This window comes from Adiantum capillus-veneris, chromosome 10 (genome assembly GCF_014529385.1).
Source record: "Adiantum capillus-veneris isolate H3 chromosome 10, ASM1452938v2, whole genome shotgun sequence".
Lineage (NCBI taxonomy): Eukaryota > Viridiplantae > Streptophyta > Polypodiopsida > Polypodiales > Pteridaceae > Adiantum > Adiantum capillus-veneris.
The window spans coordinates 56,020,659-56,039,980 of record NC_140940.1 but is presented as its reverse complement, the minus strand read 5'-3'; the positions used below and the strand labels follow the sequence as shown (position 1 = coordinate 56,039,980).

The 19,322-nt window shown below is 43.7% G+C and overlaps 1 pseudogene; it reads left to right on the top strand.

Moving 5' to 3' along the window:
• Positions 1–2,492: 2,492 nt before the first annotated feature.
• On the top strand, positions 2,493–17,158 carry LOC147448888 (mitogen-activated protein kinase 15 pseudogene; annotated as a pseudogene).
• Positions 17,159–19,322: the final 2,164 nt, after the last annotated feature.

Genomic DNA, 19,322 nt, shown 5'->3' with positions numbered 1-19,322 from the left:
GGTTCAAATAAAACACAGAGTGGGCCAAAATGACCCTTCAACTATCAGCAAACCACTCATGTGATCAAATCTAATTTTGGCCTCTGTACTACGATCGCGATCGGTGTACCTTAGGCCCAGAATTGGCTCAGATTTTAATTAGCATAGCTCTAGTCTTCCTAGTCCCACTGGTGAAATATGGACAAGAATGAATGAAAGTTGTTCAAGTTATGATCAGTTTTAACTTTTGAGCTGTTTTTTACTAAAAGTCTAAATGCTATTGATTGCGAAAGGAAAATCCTGACAGCTTGTGATTGTACTGACACAGAATGCCTCGCCAAAAGAAAGAAAGGAAGTGGACAGCAGCACCATATGAAGTGGAGGAGCTCGCTACAAATGAAAAGGCTCACATCTCGGATGAAATACTAGCTCAGATCCCTGCCCACATATTCATATCTAAGTTTAAGGATGTTGATGGTGACATAATAAAGACAACTATCATGCCACGAGAGATATGGAACCTCCACGAAAGGCCTGCGGTAATAGAGGCAGTGCGTGCTGTCCATTTGGAGCAATTTTTCAGATTACAGCCATCGGGAACAGATTACATGAGGGCCCATGAGCTCATGAGCTCAATACAAGATGATGGGCAGGCAATGCTCACGGACAAGGATGGATCGAAGGTGAAAGTAAAGATCACGAAAGAAATCATCAACGAAGCTTTGCATTTTCTTCCAGGGCAACACAACTTGCTGGCAAAGACAAAGTCATTGGATAATGAGAAGGCATTCGTCAAAGCAAAAGCAAACAAATACAAATACATTGACATGATATACGGAGAGCTGGAATTGCCAATGAAATTGATCTCTCAGCATTTCAGAGTACAAAAGCCTCCTCGCTACACCGAGCCAATCGTGCACATTGCCGTGGTCATGGCTCTAGCAACAGCCAAAAATAGAACCATTCGCTGCGACTACGGTTCTTACATTTTGGAAAACTTGGTCGAAGCAAATTTGAAAAGCTCGGCAAAAAACAAAAGCTACATGAACGCAGGGCCGATGCTAACAAGAATAGCATACCAAGCTTTGGGAATGATTGAAGATCTATCCAGTTCTCAAACGGACCTGATTCAGAAAGCAGAGCTGGTTGCTCATTCAGTAAGGACGACCCCTGGTGCGACATCATCGCGCTCAGCAAAGGCCTCCAACAAAAGCTCGAGTGATGAAGAAAAGATGGAGACTGATGAAGAAGGAAAATCTCAAGGGTCGAAAGACAAAGGGCCATCAGAGTTTGAAGAAAGCAAGGATGAAGACTCCACAAAGCCGCTCGAGAGAAAAAGGAGGGAGAGGAGTGCAGTACCGCAGTCGGACCTTCAAAAAGCATATGCAGAAGCCCAACAAAGAGTCGAGGAAAGAAGAACCAAGTTACGGGTTGACAGACAGGCAAGAGCTGCTGCAACACAACAAACACAAAAAAGAAGATTCGAGAAGGAAAGGCAAGAAAGAATAGAAAATGCATCTTGTATATGGACTGAAAAGCAAAGGTTAGAAGCAGAGCAAAAGGCTGCAGAAGTGGATATTTCTTCGCAGTCCACTAAAGGAACGAAGGAGAAAGATGTAGCTGATGAAACAAACCAAGCAGAGCAGCTAAAGAAGATTCAAAGAGAAAGGAATGTGGAAGCGCGATGGACAGCGGATCTGACCCGCCAAAGAATCATCAAGATTTTAAAGAAAAGAAAAGCGGAAGCATCTGCTTTGCAACGAGGGAAAGATGCTTCCAAAAAGAGGCATGTACGAGAAGAAGCAAGCTCACCTCCTCCCTCGCCTAAATCATCGCCTCCTCCTTCGCCCAAATCACCACCTCCTCCCTCGCCGAAATCTTCTCCTCCTCCCCCTTCTCCATCAAACAAAAAACCGCCACCTCCTCCTCCTTCAACCTCGCAAAAGGAGTTTATACCTCCTACAGAAGCAATCGGATACCACGAAGCCTGCCAGGCTGTTGTTGGTTTTGATTACAAGCAAACTTTAAAGGAATTAGAAAGACAGTTCCAGTGCCAGCACGTGGTGTTGAGTGAAAAGGAAAGGCAGGTACAGGAGGCCCAACAAAAGCAAGCATCTAGGCAAGAGGAGTTAGAGAGCCTGAGGGCGCGACTAGAACTCACAACGGAGGAAAGAGACCTTGAGCGACAGTAGGCTCAATCTCTGATCAGAGATATGGTGGACGTCAGGATAAATTTGACCGCCAAAGAAAAGGAATGCCAAGAATTGACGGCAAGAGTACACAAAACAACGGAGCAGCTTGCCTACAAGAGCGCAAGATTTCAGAGAATTAACAGTTCATACAACACTGTCAAAATCACTCTTACAACCTTGATGGAAAATCAAGAACCTGCTGGAGCATTGGTCTCCACATCTGACAATGCCACAGCAGTGAACATTATAGCGGCACTGAAATCGGAGCTAGAGAAAGAAAAGCTTCAAAGATAGTTGCTCATATCAGGAATGGTGGCCCAGATGGCGGCAAATGAGCAAAAGATAAAAGAACTAGAGCAACAACTACCTCAAGCAAGCGCCAAATTAGAGACTCAGAAGCAGATCGGTGACACGCTGCTAAGGAAAAAGAAGATCTGATTTTTCAACAACAAATCAGAGCAGACAAAGCCCAGAGTCAGCCGCAACTGCTGCCCGGACAACAAGTGCCTGCTTTGCCTGAAACATCACACCAAGGGGAACAAGAGCATGAATTTACTGAGCCAGATCTGTATATTAGAGATAAGCTCACTGAGAGCATTAAGGACATGCCAGAGGGGCCAGCAAAGGAGTACATGCTCTATGAAACGAAGATAATAGAGTCAGCGGCCCTGGCCTACTTACAGCCAGAAGAGCAGGTGGAAGGGTTTGGCCATGAGTACCTACCATTTCCTTTGTTATACCATGAAGCAATTCTGTGGAAGGAAAAGATGCGGCCAGCCCTGCCATGAAACAAAGATGGGGGTTACGAAGGCATTGCACTGACAGTGGAAGAAGCCCAGATGCTTGTAGATGACCACCCAAAGTGGAGGCAGAAGTGGTTGGACAAACGGCCACATGATCTAAATAACTACCACAACGCTCCTCAACATATACAAATAGATCCTACTTTCTGCCCAGTCCCTAGAAGAGGCACGTGGAAGGATTTCGCCACATGGAAAGGCTCAAGGCCGCAAAAACTGAACTACCCAGTCTTGACAGCGCAGCAGCCCCCTACAGTAGCCTACATGGTCAACACACTGAATTCGAAAGTCACCTTGCTACGGGATGTCCCTGACATGGCTTGTCAAATGCTAGTAAAGATAGCCCGGATGATCGTCACCTGCATCCAGGTGTTTAAAGACACTGAAGGCGACAATCATCCGTGGAATCTGTTCTTAGAAGGGCACAGAGGGATCTGCTGGAATCTACAAGATTCACCACCACGACACATTTTGATGGCAATGTACTCCAAGCTAATGTACCTGCCCTCACACTACTTGCAGACATTTGAAGAGGCCTTCGTCACAGGATTCTTTGAAATTGACTCAAGGATTGTCCATCCTATGGCAAAGGACCTCAAGACACGATACGTAGCATTGTCAGGAGTTTTTTTGGATCAAGGGATTGCGCATATGTACATACACATGCATGGTGCATCAAATGAAGAATTGCCCATTTTCCAGAGCCAGGTGGTTACGTGGGGCCCACATGTGTACAGGTAGGACAACATGTACATAGTGCATCGATTTTTACTATCACCAATACCAGTATGTTTTTTCTACAATAATGAGGAGCTTATAGCGCGTAAAACTTCTCAAGGAAGCTATCCGTGGGCCGACGACATGAGGTAAGCAGGTGCATCAGATGGCATCTAGTGGCGTCAGGAGGACGAATGGGGTCAATATTTGCACACGGATGAGGATGGACACAACGTGGGTGTTTTCTTGTGAGAGTTATGCAGAAAGGTCATCATTAGGACCAATTTTTGGGGCCACTTCACATGGTTGCGAGACGCATTATTGAAAAGAAATGAGTGCCAGGTGTGCGGATGATGAAAAAAGGTGACAACTATGCACTGCGAGGTCAGTTTTTGGCCTGTTCGGGGTCCGTTTGAGGTCATCTAAAAGGCCAAGGGTGCCCAACTAATAAAGCTAAGTGTGGGAACTGAAAAAACAGAGAGAAGAACAGAGAAAATGTGGAGAAGAGAGGAGGAACAGCCGCAGGTGTGTTTTTGCTCATTTTGGAGCTTGTTTTGGTCGTAAACTGCTCATCCGAAGTCGGATTTGAGCACTTTGACATTGTAGACTAGGGTTTTGGGCCGTTCCGGACGCGATGGTGCTGTCCATTTTTCCAAATTCCTCATTCTTTTCCTACTGTTTTTCTGTGTAAGTTTCTCCTATGAGCGAAGTTTCTGCTCTAGTTTGTGATTGTATCTGGCTTATTTTACCCATATTGTGTGAGCTATTTGCCCCATTGGTGTTGGCCCAAGCTAAATTTTATCTAAACATCAGAAATTCTCCTCTTTTGCGCTGAGTTTTTTGGGTGTGTGTGTGTGTTTGTGTGGCGTGGGCAAGTGGATAGTCTCTCTCCTCTCACTCTAGAGGTGTGTTCCCTGTCTCGGCCAGGTGTGTTGTGTAAGCCGAGTGGTGCCCCATAGTGTGTGTGTGTATCTTCCCAAGAGTGTGTGTCGGGTCATTATAGAGGCGTTGTGTGTGTTTTCATCCCGCTCACATTCTTTTGGCGCCCCCATGGAGGATCTTCTTCGAGTACCTTCTGCTTCGAGCTTCAAGCTTGGAGATTCGGGATTACAGGTTGCAGATTACAGATTACAGGTTACAGGTTATAGGGACAGGTACAAGTAAAAGTGATTCACATAGGTACAGGTAGCTGGAGTACAGTGATATACTAGCAGTGATGTCACTTGCAGTTGTTGTGGGTATGCATCACTTGGCGCCTATTTGAGCGCATTGTCTACTGGATTGTACGTTACTTGTGGAAACTACCATTGTACGCATTTGTGGAGCCATACTTGGTTGTATTTGGCAGTCCTAGCCATTTCTGAGACTTGGTCTGGAAGTTAGTCATTTCTGAGACTTGATTATACGCGATTTGCATTAGCCTTCGTGTGAGGGTCAATAGCGTGAGGTTTTTATTGAGCTGGGGGATTCTCAAATGTAGAGATCCTTTCGGTGATACAGGTAGCTGGAGCACCCTTTTTGTGACCTCGCCATAGGCTATGTACTAGTGAGTCCTACTTGATGCTCGGGTTCTATTGTTGACATTTTATGGATACATATACAGTCTATATTTTGGGTTCCTACTACTCTATTTCTGGGGAAACTCTGCGAAAATTTTTCCAAGTTATGATGGCTGGTTTTTTTGTCTTTTGAGCCATTTATGCTGTTATGCTGCTGAAATTTTGGCAAAATCAAAGGTTAAGTCAGGTGTGCCTTCTTGGGAGCTTCATGGTTGGATTTAATGGATGATCAAAATGGCCCTCAATTCACTCCATTTCATTTAACTCAAAGAATCCATATAAATGTTCATGTGTCCAGGAAGATTTTTTTCCAGTAGCGCATAGTCTTTATGTTCGGGCCAAGAAGATTACGAGAGATCTTGGAATGTCCTTTTCCTGTTGTAATTCCGATGATCAACTATGAAAACTCATTTGATATGCATGTGTTTGTCCTTATCTAAAGTTGAGCTCCATTGAAGTTTCTGGGGATTGGGTAGTCAAAAGTTTTGGGTTCTTGCACGTGTGTTCAAAGGGGTTCTCAAAGCATTGAAACTTGGGTAGCCATGGCTTTCTCTTATCCGGAGTTTCATGGAAGAAGTGATGAAGATGTGGAAGAATTTTTGGAAAAGATGGAGGTTGCCTGCATTAGCAACCAGATTCATGACCCTGCGCAGATTTTACGCCTTCTCCAAATTTGTTTGAAGAGTGATGCACGAGTTTGGTCTAAAGCATTTGAAGAGGAGTTGCGTGTGGCTGATCCACCTATAAGGTTGAGTTGGGATAATCTACGACATGGGTTGGAAGTGGAGTTTGTGAAGATAGAAGATCCTGACAAAGTGTGGCAAGAAGTACAGGCTTTGGTGCAAAAGGAAGGTGAGCCAGTAGATGCGTACATACGTAATTTTTCATTGGCATGAGAGCGAATGTGCAAGGCCTTAGCACCACAGGTACCCCCGCCTGACATGATGAAGAAGGACAGGTCCTTAGCTGTTCTTTGGGATAATATACGTTGGAGAGTGGAGCTAAGGAAGCCTAGGACATATGAAGATGCACTAGAGGTATCAAGGAACAAAGAGTGGAAGTTGAGGAAAATGAGCCAATTAGGGGTGGAGTCTTTGCCCATGAGGTCTGAATTTCAGCCTATAGAGTCTTTACAAGGTCGCATGTCAGGGGTTCATCATGAACCAGTGGTTCCTGTTACTACTCAGGTTATGCCAGTAGTGGTCACTATAGCAATGCAAGATGATGGGCTAAGGCAAGACATGAGGCAAATGGTAGATTTGATGAAGAATCTCAGACTAAACATGCTAGGTCAAGTGGGAAATAATAGAGGTCCAGGGAGGTTTGCAAATCAGCCAGGAGGTGAAGAAAGGCCTAGGAATGGTGTTGGACAAAGCAATGGTAGGTTTTGGAGGCAGACGCCCACATGTTATAATTGTGGAGAGTTGGGTCACATCAGGCCGCAATGTGATAAGCCACCAAGGATGGGGGGAGACATGTATCCATTGCCAAGACAAGTGCTAACTAGGTCAAATGATTATGGCATCGAAATTAAGGGAGACGAAGGAACCAGTGGACTAACCCAGGAGGAAAAAGGGAAGACAAAAGTGCTAAGTGTAGTCACCTTGGAGAAGGCATCAAAGCTAGAGGATACATTAGTGATGCCTATTGGGAAGAGGACCACAGAGGAAAAGGAAGGAAGAAGTGCCCCAGGTCCTAGTAAGAAGAAAGGAAAGAGCCATGAAGGCGAGGATGTCAAGGCCAAGAGGAAAAGGAGAGCTCGTCGAAAGTTTCATGTTTCAGATTTTCCACTAGGGGATGGGCAATTAAGCTATGACTTGAAGGAGGATCTGACGAGCAGGAAGGCAGATGTTACTTTTGGGCAGCTTATAGAGATGGTGCCTAAGCTAAAGCGACAGTGGAAGAGGATGGTTAACCCAATGGAGAAAGAGCCAGAGAGAGGTTCAGTGAAGGTGTTGGCAATGGACGAGCTACCAGACATTTGTCCAATAGTAGATGTGTGGCATAAAAGGAAAAATTTGGGACAAGGTTATGTGGATGGCGGAGCCCAAATATGCGTCATAACACACTCATGCGTTGAGAAGATGGGTCTCACAGTGGCTGGGGTGTCAGGTTTTCGGATCAGATTGGCAAACCACCAAAAAAAAGTAAAATGCTTGGGTGTTGTAAAGAGCTTAGAAGTGGAGGCATATGACGCAAAGGCAGTGGTTGATTTTCATGTGATGCCAGCAGGGTTGGGAGCATATCCTATTATACTGGGCATACCATGGTTACGTGCAGTGGGAGCTGTTCAAGATTGGCGACATGGTATGATTAGCCTCTATGGAAAGACAAGTACCAAGAAGCTTTATAATATGGACACAAGGAAACGATTAGAGGAGCTTTATGAAGATGAGGATGAGTCTAGTGATGAAGACTCTTCCACGGTGACAGATGAGGACAGTGATAGCACTACCAGCAATGATGAGGATACTGATGTTGCATTTCTTTTGATGGACAAAGAAATCCAGGAGTTTGGTTTAGTTGCATTTGCGAATGAGGTTGAAGATGAAAGTAAAGGGCCTTATGAAGTGATTGAAGGGTTGATGCAAACCAAGGTTGAGTTGTCAAAGAAGCAGGAATTGATGACACAAATGATCAGTGGAGACCTCTCAGCTATGGAGAAGGATATATATTTTCACATGCTGGCTAGTTTTCCTGATTTGTTCATTACTTCATATGAAGAGATCAGAGGGTTCAAGGGTGAAGAGATGCATATAGAGATGAAAGAAGGTGCTAAGCCAGTGTGGCAAAGGCTAAGAAGGATGGGTCAAGAGAAAATGGAAGCCTTGCAAGAAGAGGTGGACAAGTTATTGAAGGCAGGGTTCATAGTCCATGTGGAGACCACAGAATGGGTGAGTCTAGTTGTAGTCAGTCCAAAGAAGGATGGGAAGTGGAGAATTTGTGTAGATTTTAAACCCTTAAACGCAGCCAGTAAGAAGAACCCATATCTTCTTCCATTCATCGATCAGATCTTGGATTCAATGGCAGGTTATGAGAGGTACAGTGTGTATGATGGTTTTTCAGGCTATTTTCAATTGAAGATTGCTCTTAAAGACCGCACAAAGACCACTTTTATTACGCCATGGGGCTGCTATTGCTACACAGTATTGCCATTTGGTTTGTCAAATGGACCTTCCTTCTATCAAGAGAGAGCAAATTGGGTGTTGGAACCATTCATTGGTAGTTGTGTTAAAGCTTTTATGGATGACTTTTGTGTTTATAGCAGTAGGGCTGAACACCATGAGAAGCTGCAGATGGTATTGGCTTGATATGATGAATGTGGAGCACAACTAAATCCAAAGAAATTTCATCTAGCACAGCCAAGGGTGAAGTTATTGGGCCATATGGTGTCAGAAAATGGCATTGAGGCTGATCCAGATAAGGTTAAGCCTATTATTATTCTTCCATCACCTACGAGTACGAAGCAATTGGTAACCTTTATACACAAAGTGAAGTACATGGCAAGGTTTATTCCATTGTCTTCTCAGATTCTTTATCCATTACAACAAATGGCAAAGCATGATCCATTGCAATGGGATGACAAGTGTGAATAAGTGTTTCAAGAGGTGAAAGAGGTGTTAGGGGGTTTGTCAGCCATGCAGGCTCCTAATTGGGAGAAAGTTTTTTATGTAAATCCATCAGTAGGGGATGATACCATTGGAGCCATGCTATTGCAAAAGGGGAAGGGCAGCCATTATATGAGGCCAGTGTATTGTGCAAGCCGAGTGAAGTTGGTAGCGGAGAGAAAGTTCTCGGAAGTAGAGCTAGTGATGGCCAGTGTAATATTTGCTTGTCGACAATTTCGTCATTACTTGCTACCACGACCTTTTTTTTTCTTGACGAGCTATGCCTTTTTGCCACAGTTAATTAATGGTACTAACATGTCAAATGTGGTGAAGAAATGGGTAATTGAGCTGCAAGAGTTTGAGTTCTCTTTTCTAGTGGAAGATAGTACAAGGGCTACCCTAGCTGATTTGTTGACCTACAAGGAGAATCCCCTTATTGTTAAGGAAGAGGTGGTGAGAAAGGTAGTTGAAGGAGTGCCACAGATCAGCAATGCACATGTGTTGTTCTTTGATGGTTCATACAGAAAGAGCCATGATGCAGCTTCAGGGGGTATAGCACTTTATGATCCAGAGGGGAAGCTAGTATGCAAGAGAGGGTTCAAATTGGATGCTCATAGTAACAATGAGGCTGAATATGCTACTCTGGAAGCCGGATTACACATTTGTTTGAAGCATGGGGTTCGAAGGTTGAGCATAAAATGTGATGCCTTGTTAGTGGTGAAACAAGTGCTGGGTGTGTGGAAGAGCTAGAACACCTCATTGAAGGAAATTTGCTTCAGAATTAAAGGCTTGTGAAAAAAGTTCGAAGCATGGATCATCAGACACATTGAACGTGCTCTAAATGGAGAGGCACATGAAGCAGCTCAAGGCATGATTGGGGAGCTATTTGTGTTGAGGACCACTTTACCTCTTTATCATGGCCGGGAAAGTTTGGCTCAAGAAGAGGAGTTTTTGTTAACACGAATCATTCCAAAGGAGATTCAGAAGTCTAAGAAGTATGGCTTTGTGTGTAGAGCATACAGGTACAAATTGATTGGTGATGTCTTATACATGAAAGGGACTGATCTCGTGTTGAGACGTGTACCTTGGCGGGAGGAGCTTTACAGAGTGTTGGAAGAGAATCATGAAGGCGCATGTGGTGGCCATTTTGCTCTAAAGATCACCTTGCATAAGATTTTGCAAGAGGGGTATGTATGGCCTACTTTGCACAAGGATGTTCACCATTGGTGTAGGTCTTGCAATAGGTGTCAAGCATTTGGGAAGAGAGTGTTGAAGCCAGAGCTACGAAAAACCATTATGGCGTTTGATGTGTTTGAAAAGTGGGAGATTGATGCAATAGGCTCGTTACCTAGCACAAGTAGGGGCAAAAGCTATATCTTGATGGCAGTGGGCTATCTCTCTAGATGGGCAGAGGCTATAGCAGTAAAACAGATCACTGCAAAGGATGTGCAAAAATTTGTGTATGATGAAATATGTTGCAAGTTTGGGGTGCCATTAGAGCTACTTTCAAATAAGGGGCCAGGATTTAGAGCTAAACTGCTAGACTTCTTATGCACAAAGATGAAGATTAGGCACCAGCATACCACTCCTTATTGCCCGCAGTGTAATGGATTAAATGAAAGATTCAATGGTGAGTTGGTACAAATTCTTTCTAAAGTGACAGAGCACCAAGGAAAGAATTGGGATTTGGAATTGCATAGTGCATTATGGGCTTACCGTACTTCGGTGAAGACAGGTACAGGGTTTACTCCATTTCATTTGGTGTATGGAAAGGAAGCACTATTGCCTGTGGAGGTAGAGTTGCCTGCGGTCAAGATGTTAGAGAAGTTGCTTGGGCCGCCTAGTGATGCATTCAAAGAGAGGCTCTTGCAGTCACAAGAGGTCCAGTTGGATAGGATGAGCGCATTGGAGCATTATGGGCAGATGCAGGATAAGGCTTTGGCAAAGATAAATCAAAAGGTCAAAAGTAAGGGTATTAAGAAACATGACTTGGTTTTGCGCTACAACAGTAAGCTGGACAACACCTTCCAAAAGATGTTTCAAATTAAGTGGGAAGGCCCTTTCAAGGTAGTGGAGTGTTTTCCAAATGGCACATATCAGCTGGCTAACCTAGATGGTGTTCTACATAAGTCAAGGGTAAATGGATTGCATCTTAAATTGTATCATGCTAGATTGATGATGGTGGAGCAAGATGAGCTGTCTGTGGATAAAGCAGTGTTGGTGAGGGATGAGGAGACCTGTGATACGGCGAGTCTCATATCTCTCTTTGCTGTTGCTGATCATGAATGATCTAGCAGGCTAGGGGAGGGGCAAATTATGTCAGGAGTTTTTTGGAGCAAGGGATTGCGCATATGTACAAACACATGCATGGTGCATCAAATGAAGAATTGTCCATTTTCCAGAGCCAGGTGGTTACGTGGGGCCCACATGTGTACAGGTAGGACACCATGTACATAGTGCATCGATTTTCACTATCACCAGTACCAGTATGTTTTTTCTACAATAATGAGGATTTTATAGCGCGTAAAACTTCTCGAGGAAGCTATCCGCGGGCTGACGACATGAGGTAAGCAAGTGCGTCAGTTGCGAGACGCATTATTGAAAAGAAATGAGTGCCAGGTGTGCGGATGATGCAAAAGGTGACAACTATGCACTGCGAGGTCAGTTTTTTGCCTGTTCGGGGTCCGTTTGAGGTCATCTAAAAGGCCAAGGGTGCCCAAATAATAAATCTAAGTGTGGGAACTGAAAAAACAGAGAGAAAACCAGAAAAAACGTGGAGAAGAGAGAAGGAACAATCGTAGGTGTGTTTTTGCTCATTTCGGAGCTTGTTTTGGCCGTAAACTGCTCATCCGAGGTCGGATTTGAGCACCTTCACATTGTAGACTGGGGTTTTGGGCCATTCTGGACGCGGTGGTGCTATCCATTTTGCCAAATTCCTCATTCTTTTCCTGCTATTTTTTTGTGTAAGTTTCTCCTATGAGCGAAGTTTCTGCTCTAGTTTGTGATTGTATCTGGCTTATTTTACCCATATTGTGTGAGCTATTTGCCCCATTGGTGTTGGCCCAAGATCAATTGTATCTAAACATCAGAAATTCTCCTCTTTTGAGTTGAGTTTTTTGGGTGTGTGTGTGTGTGTGTGTGTGTGTGTTTGTGTGGCGTGGGCAAGTGGATAGTCTCTCTCCTCTCACTCTAGAGGTGTGTTCCCTGTCTCAGCCAGGTGTGTTGTGTAAGCCGAGTGGTGCCCCATAGTGTGTGTGTGTGTGTGTGTGTGTGTGTGTATCTTCCCAAGAGTGTGTGTCGGGTTGTTATAGAGGCGTTGTGTGTGTTTTCATCCCGCTCACAGTGTACCAACACACGTTAAGTGAAAATCCATTCATACAGCATCAAGAAGCCCTGGAAGCTGTGATTTGAACAAGAAGCTTTTCAGCAACACTTGCTTCATTGGAGCCACATCAATGGCCAAAGCACTGAACATGCACGAGGACGTGCAAGGATAAGGAAGGGGGGAGTGTTTGGCGCGGATGAAGCGACAAGCGGCCATTTCCAGAGAAGGATCATATTTTTATGAGAAACCTTTGTAAAAATCTTTTGTAAGGAAGCATCTCTAAGCCGAGAACTTGTCGAAGGATTTATGATTCTTCTTCTGGGAGCAATTGTATATTAGAGAGCGAGTTAGAAGTTTAGGAGCTTTTGGCCGGACAAGCCATTTGTAAAGACCTAAACTATAAAGGTCATTTTTTGTAAGTTTGAACATGATCTTTTTGATGGAAAAATGAGAAGACAGTGTACGTTTGAGAGCTCCTTCTTGCTCCAACTTGTAATCTTCACCATTATGGCTACGGTAATCCAAATTCAGATTTTTCTATTGCATTGTGTTCCTCTTACCTTGCTCTCCCATTCAAGTGTAATCATTCAAAATTTGGTGTAGGTTTTCAACTACGAGTTTGAGACCTTAAATCGTTGTTTTGAGTGTCTATATGCGTGTTTTATGTCGTTTTGACCCTAGGAGGGGCACTAGGGACCCTAAAACGACCCATTAGGATCAGCTGTTCGCTGTTTTTGCTGACTTTGGGACGAACAATCGCGACCTTTGTACCTTTCCAGAATGCTGTGACAGTGATATGTTACAATCCTGATAGTCCCTTGTAGCTTCCCTTCAAGTCTTGTGCGATTCCGAATAAGTTTGCATGGTAAACGGGCATGACGACTATAGAGTTGTGTAGAAGGACATAGTCAGATTACTTGGTAGTAATGCGTTTGATTTGCTTGTAGAGTGAGTAGATTTATCTCATCGAGTTCACTTCATTAGGAGTGACACCCTAGTGAGTTTCCATGCCTCATCCTGGTCGCTTCCCTTGTATTGATAAATATGTTGATGCTTGAGAGCTATGCTATGGACGTCCATCGCGGCGACCCGCAAACAAGAAAGCACGCCTTCAAAAACAGTGAAGGGTAGCTTTTAGCCCTTAGCCTAGAGAAAAATATTTTTCGAATAGAGATAAAGCCCTTAAGGGAACTTTCCCTAATGATATACCTCTTGAGTTCTGACAAGATAAAAGCAATTTTTTGGTGGGTAGGGCGCCAAGATTGCCATGGGATATAATTGTAAGAGTTAAGAATTTTTTGGTGGCAATGTGTGTCCAAAATACCCCTAGAGTGGAAAGAGGGGCCTTTGAAGAAATGAATGTCTAAAATAAAGGCTTCTTGTGAGGAGATGAAGGGAGTGATTTTTATATGATCTTGGAGAGGATGCCCGTATGCATGGAGGAGTTTTTTCAAGTTGGAGGGGGGGCCCTCCCAAACTCCAAAGGCGTCGTGTATGAACCTTTTAAAGTATAGAAGGTAAGGGGAAGAGACAAGGCTACCGCCCTCCTCCAATGAGCAAAGAAAAAGACATGCACACACTACCGCAAAGTTTGACCCCCATTGCGGTACCTTTAACTTGATTCCAGAACTTGCCTTTGAATGAGATATAATGGTGGTTAAAAATGAGTGAAGCTAGGGATAAGATGAAGTTGACCTTAGGATAGGGAAAGAGACCTTGGATAGAACTTTTTAGTGCGCAGAGCCCTTGAGGGATAGGAATGCTAGGGTAAAGTGACTCTACATCAAAGTTAAAGAGAGTAACATGGGGAGAAAAAGGGATGGAGGCAAGGTCTAGGATAAGAGAATGTGAATCCTTGAGGTGTTGTATTTTTGCTAAGAGAATGGGGAAGAGTTGCACATGTAACCATTTAGAGGCATTTTCTAAGATATAACCCTTGTAGGAACAAATGGGACGGCCTACAAGGGTAGATTTGTGGATCTTGGGAAGGAGAAAAAAGGGGCAAGGCTTGGGCAAGGATTGAGAGGAGGAGAGGATGAAAGATCTCTCTTTGGAAGGGAGGAGATGAAAGTGAGAAACAATGGAGAGAAGAGTGGATTGGACAAAAGGTAATGGTGGTGTAGAGATAGGAGAGTATGTGAGAGGGTCCAAGAGATGGCGTAAGGATTCTTTAGTATACTAAACTTGAGAGACGATGACAGGACCAAGGTTTTTATCGGCCGGCTTGATTATGATATTATGGTCATCCTTAAGGGAAGAAATGGCGTCTAGCAAGAAGGTTTTAGAAAGAAAAGGTGGAAAACGATTAAGGAGAGGTTTTAAAAGGGAAGAATCAAAACAAAAGCATGTTCAAGTGAGGTGCAGTGATAAGGAGGGTTCCAAGAGGGATTGGGGAGAAAAAATGAAGAAGAGGAAGGGAGTGCATTATTGAAAAAAAGCTTGATTTTTAGGCTTCTTTCGAGATTGGAATAAGCCTTCAAGATAGAGGAGCGAAGTGGAGGCCGAGAGGGGGCTATGTAGTTAAGCCCAAGGCCTAGAAGTTTGCGTTCCGAGGAGGAGAGAACGCGATTGGCTATGTTGTGAAAGGAAAGGTTGGGTATCTTATGTTCAAGGGCAAAAATTGTTTGCTTACCCAAAACTAAGATTTTGTAGAGATGTGGGTTGGTGAGGGGGAGCCAATACCTTGATCTCTTTTTACAATTGAGGTAGGGGAGGGGAAGGAAAAAGGTGTTACAAGGAGGAGGGGTCCAAAAGTGAGGAAAGAGAGGGGCTCGGGAGAAGAGCAAGTGGACCCAAGAAGAAGGATGCTCTAAATTTACTTCCTTCTCCTCCATTGCAAGTTTTTTGACATTCTAGGATTTTTAGGGAGGCTATGCTTTGGATGGGGATGTTGAGGGAGGGTGAAAGGGGTGGAAGTAGAGATAGGTCCCAAAGGATAATTGGGTGTTTTCAAAAGAGGAGGAACAAAGGAGGGGTGGGGAGGGGAGAGGAAATTGGTGGTTCTTGAGGGAGGAAGTATTGGGAGGTATACAAGAGGGGGAGGAGGAAGGAAAGGGGATTCCGAGGAGGGAGGATTTAGGTTTCTTGAAAGGTTGATGCATGTCCTCTTCAAGAGAGGCAATTGCCAAAGGGGGTTTTTTTTATTGTGGACTACATGATGGGGGGGGGGGGGGGGGGGGGGGGTTTGATTATGGACTACACGATGGGAAGTTTTATGGTGGTGAAATCTCTTAGGGGGTGGTGAGAGAAGGTTCTTCATTTGTGTGGTGACCTCATGATGCACCAATATACCTACTATCTCTTCCTTGGGTAGAGACTCCGCTTCCTCCAAAATGGTAGCTTGCGCCCTTTTTACCTTGATTATGTAATAGCGTTTTGGAGAACGCTGGAAGGAGAAGTAGGCCACCTGGAATCACTTCATTGGAAGGGAAAACCGAAAGAAAGGGTGGACGGGCACTGCAAAGAAATCCAGGCCTAAAAGTGGAGATTCAAGCAAAGGCAACCGCACGAAAAGCAGTGATCTAGTTGAGAGAGAGAGAGAGAGAGAGAGAGAGAGAGAGAGAGAGAGAGAGAGAGAGAGAGAGAGAGAGAGAGAGAGAGGGGGGGGGGGGGGGGCAAAAGAATGATTTTTCGTATAAAAGTGAGATGTGTGTGTCTGTGTGTGGAGGTCCAAGGTGGGGGTAGCTATGACCCTCCACTGAACATCATGTCCAACCGTGCGCCTTGATGAAACCGAGGCCCTTCCTAGAGGAGCCTCCTTCAGTTGTGCCACAGTCAATCCTATTATGTTCCAGCCTTAATCTCTCATCCATTCTACCTTTGCGATCAGTTGGGCTTGCCTCAGCAAGAAAACACAAGTTTGGCCTTGCAGAAGCTCCACAAACATTATATGCTTGCTTAGCAAGGTAGATTCGAGAGAGAGCTTTTAGTCATCAACAGAATTATCTGTGCGTGTCAGTCAGTCAGAGGAAGATACGAGAGTTTGCAGAGGACTTTGAAAACTTTTGAGCAGATCAAGAATTTGCAGGAGAGACTTCACTTGCATGCAAAATAAGGGCTTTGCAGGTTTGAATTTATGCACAAGGTTTGAATTTATGGATTTGTGCATTGTGCTTGTTCATGAGTTGAGCTGGAGGCCTAGGATGACTTGAGCATTATCGAAAACACGGTTACTTCATAGCGTCCAAGTTGCATAGCTCATAGTAATCTTTGAGGGGACTTCCACGACTTCCACGTCTGCATGAACTAGCTTGCAAGCCTTTATAGAATAAATCTTATGATGTTTAAGGACTTCTTTACTGAATATGGTGAAGTGAATCGCTACCAACTCCTGGAAGTCATTGGAAAGGGTAGCTACGGGCTTTTGTGCTTGGCAATTGACACATACACTGGAGAGAAAGTTTCCATTAAGAAGATAAATGATATATTCGAGCATGCTTCTGATGCTATTTGAATACTCAGAGAGATCAAAATCCTTCGATTCCTGCGACATCTTGAAATTGTTTTACCCCCTTCTCCCCGTGATTTCAAAGACATTCATGTGGTTTTTGAGCTAATAGAAGCTGAAATTTACCAAGTCATCAAAGCTAATGATGACCTCACACAAGCATTTCCAGTTCTTCTTGTACCAGCTTCTGTGGGCCCTGAAATTTATTCATTCAGCTAGCATACTTCATTGCGATTTGAAGCCAAAGAATGTTTTGGCTAACTGTGATTGCAAGCTATTTGATTTTGGATTAGCTGGACTCACATTGACTGGCTTGTCATCTGCCATTTTTTGGACAGACTATGTTGCAACAAGATGGTATCAGGCTCCAGAACTTTGTGGTTCTTTCTATGCAAAGACTGATCGATTAATTTGTAGTACACTACTGCAATAGACATATGGAGCATTGGATGCATTTTTGCGGAGCTGCTGACTCGAAAGCCTCTTTTCCCGAGGAAGCATGATACTGTCCGCAGGATTGGAGAACTTTGAGAGCGTGATGGCGGCGGCCCAAGGTCAAGGTACCGCCCCCCTCTTTCTACTTTTCCTTGCCAACTGAGACCCTATCCTTGGTCATAGCTAGTGCCCAGATTGTGTCCGTGCTGAACCAGTCATATATAAGTCTTAAGACATTTGATAATTTTGACCATTACTGAGGGGCGATCGTCCAACATGGAGGCAGTGTTCAAAGAAAACCGGTCTTTAGTGTATTTTTAAAGGACAAAAATTGAAAATTCCCAATTAGTTTTGAGGGCCGCCTTGAAGAAAATTGTCTAAATTTTGAGGATTTCAATGTAAAAACCAATAAAAACCAGCTTAATTTCTTTTTAAAATGGTAGATTTTCAAAGCTCTCCTTTTTTCCACTGGTTCCTAAGAAAGTTTTTAGTAAACACTGCATGGAGGAATCCAGCCCATCCATGGAGAGTGGACAAGAGGTTTCGACTCAAGGGGGTAGCTGGTTCTGGAAGGCTGTAGGATAACGACGCACATATGGAGCATCATGTTTAAAAGCTTTTGAACTTAGAAACTATTGATGCCTAACCTTTTAGGAGGGGTATCTAGAACCTACAACAATGGAAATTTTGTTGCCTTTAAAAGGTCAAATGATGATAGTTTGTAGTAATTATGTGCATTGTAAAATATTAATATAAACTAATAGTCCATTTTAATACTTGGTTCATGTGGTGGTACCAGTGACATATATGTGTATTGTCTTTACATGAGTAGCTCATTTTAGTATGTAAACTTTGTTCTCTCTCCGCGAGAGAGAGAGAGAGAGAGAGAGAGAGAGAGAGAGAGAGAGAGAGAGTTGCAGCAGCTCTGAACATGAGGCCCTCGTATTGCAGCTCTCAACATCACTTGGAATGGAGATAGAGGTTTCATCAAGGCTTGTCACATGTATCAGATTGCTAGCCTCAACGGATCCTTTGCAGCAACAATGTGAGGTTCTAGAGAGCATGGTTTCTACAAACACTCTAGTCTTTTGCACATTCACGAGAGGCAACCAGAGTTGATCAGACAAATCAAGCCCAGACAAAGAGAGTTGGAGCGCAACAAATAAACGTTAATAGGAGCAGGAGCGTGATTCTTCAACCGTCAGACATGAGAGGAAATTGAGTTACGGTAGCAAATGTGGACGTGAACGAAGGAACTGAGGCACTATGCAAGAGAGTCCGAAAAATTATTGATGTCCAACAAAGACAATTTACTGCATCATGGCAGTCTCGAATGATACATGTCTTCATCAAACATTGGTAATAAGTTCTTCTTTGTGCAACTACAATATTTTTATAATAAGAAAATCCCTCCAGCACTAAAGAAGAATCATAAGTCCCCCTTCAACACTGGAGGGAATAAAAGTGGCGGGGGAAAGGCACATTCCCTACGGTATTATTGTAATGTGGAGAATGGTGACAACTCCACACTATACGTATATATCATGCGTATGGTTTTTTTCTTTTTTTATGGGCACAAGCATCGCAATGCACAAAATGCATCTCTCTCCATCTTTAAATATAATAATGTGAAAATATTAACTTACATACATCTTTTAATGTTAAATCTCATTTGTGATGCGAGGTCGTAATGCTTTTGGCGAAAGCTTCGAAAGAGATGCTTTGGATCCATCAACACAAGCTATGCCAGGTGGTAAATTCCACATCACTATCATTTTTTTAATTCTTATCATATGCACAGTGAGTAGGAGTTACCAGTTGGGAAAAAATAAAAAAATCGCCCATGGGCCATTAGTGGAAGGGGAAAAGGGAAGGGTGAGAGATTTTTCTCGAGTTTTTCTCAGAGGTGTATAGATGTTCTGAAGGAGAGGAAATTAGCTTTAAAGAGAGGTGAGTTTTGAATACAAGCAAATGGCAAAGGGCTACTATAGGCAGGGGTGGACTAGTCGTCGTAGGGGTAGAGGCGACTCACGTGATAGGAGAGGAAGCGATATACAAAGGAGGTGATAAATTAGTTTGAGAAAAGCGGACAAGAAATATACAATCAAGGCAAACTAGTTCTTGCATTGTGCGCCGCCGAGCTCAAGGAAGAGGCCAAATGGGCTTGGAGAATGGCGTTTTGAATTTGAGCATCAAAGTCATGAAGTGAGGAAATCATCCAAGAGTGGAGTTGATTGGTCCATGCCAATGGTTGGAATCT